The following is a 1,379-nucleotide window of genomic DNA, read 5'->3' as shown; positions in this document are numbered from 1 at the left end:
AAGCCGATATAGACCTTCCTAGCTGAGGAGTCTGTTACTGTCATTTACAATAAGGCTCCTTTATGCCACTCTGGCAAAGTAAAGGATCCATAATTGACTAAGAATGGGAACAATTAACTAACAATGGGAACATTAGCCGCCTGCCTGCTTAGTTGTTACATTTCTGCCCTGCCTCAGGACAGAGCCTGCTTCACAGGCCCTACAACACCAAGCCCTGGACACAGCAACAAGGTGAGTCTCTCTCACTTGGTTTTGGTTTTTTTTTCCGGAACACTTCAGGAATTTGCGAGTCATCCTTGCGCAGGGGCCATGCTAATCTTCTCTGTATCGATCCAATTTTAGTATATTGTGAGCAGGCAGGCACCCAACCCCACCCCCTTAACATCTTTCCATGGACACACGTTCTCATGCCCCCCCAGTGATTTGCTTTCTAAAGCCGGCTGCTAGGGAAGGGGTGTGTGCCCCCAGATATTTCTTGGCTCCCCCATTTTTCTGCAGGGTAGCCAAGAAATCTGTGGAAGATATGAACTGAGGCACATATTCTCCAGTAGTAGGATTCTATCTAGCAAGTTTGTTTCCTAAAGGCATTCCCCTTGGCTTCCATCCCATCCCCTCAGCCTACATCTTAAGACAATTTGTTTATGGACATGCAGACTCCTACATGCCTATTAGGAATTACAGCCTGTTTGGGGGCTCTCAGACTGCAAACAGTTACAACCACAAATATCCTTATTACGCTCAGTCAGACTACTTTGTGCATGAAGTTACTCACACAGAAGAGTGTTTTCAGTATCAGGACCTTAGCAATGAAATGGAACAAAGAAATTCCACACAAGGAAAGAATCCAGTTATTACACTGAGGCCTGAGAAAACCTACCCTTGTTTTTGGGGTAGAACCAGGGACTTGCATAGCCTTATCCTTAAAAATAGCTGTTCCTTCCCTTCCCATTTATATATAGGAATGAGAGGTAGATTCAGAGAGGCACTTTGCCCAGAACACACCTGAGCCTTCTTGTGCTTGCAGAGTTGTTATAAAAGATCAGTTAGCAAAAAAACATTATTGTTCTTTGTGTGTTATGTTTATTTCAGTGCAGTTGATGTAATGGAGTTGAAAATGTTGCTTTGCAAAGAAAGATTGGGCTTAATTGAGACCTCCTGAGAAAACAGAATGCGGCAGGATAGGCTGACTGAATAAATACTGAGCACCACATTTTAAAGTCTGAGACTCATAAGTATACCTGCAAAAATACATATGTCCCTGTTGCACTCCAGGAGCTCTCATTTGCATGCCCAGGGCCTGATTCTTCTTTCACTCATGTAAATCAGGAATAACTCTCCTGAAGTCAACGTAGTTACATAGGTAGAGAATCACTGCAAGC

General features: G+C 43.6%; 1 non-coding gene across 1 annotated transcript; it reads right to left on the bottom strand.

Moving 5' to 3' along the window:
* Positions 1-259: 259 nt before the first annotated feature.
* LOC140916680 (U6 spliceosomal RNA) lies at positions 260-365 on the bottom strand. The gene has a single exon (XR_012160594.1). It is a non-coding gene; the product is annotated as a U6 spliceosomal RNA (small nuclear RNA).
* Between the last annotated feature and the right edge of the window lie 1,014 nt (positions 366-1,379).

The sequence above is a fragment of the Lepidochelys kempii genome, chromosome 8 (assembly GCF_965140285.1).
Source record: "Lepidochelys kempii isolate rLepKem1 chromosome 8, rLepKem1.hap1, whole genome shotgun sequence".
Lineage (NCBI taxonomy): Eukaryota > Metazoa > Chordata > Testudines > Cheloniidae > Lepidochelys > Lepidochelys kempii.
This window is presented reverse-complemented; position numbering and strand designations above follow the sequence as displayed.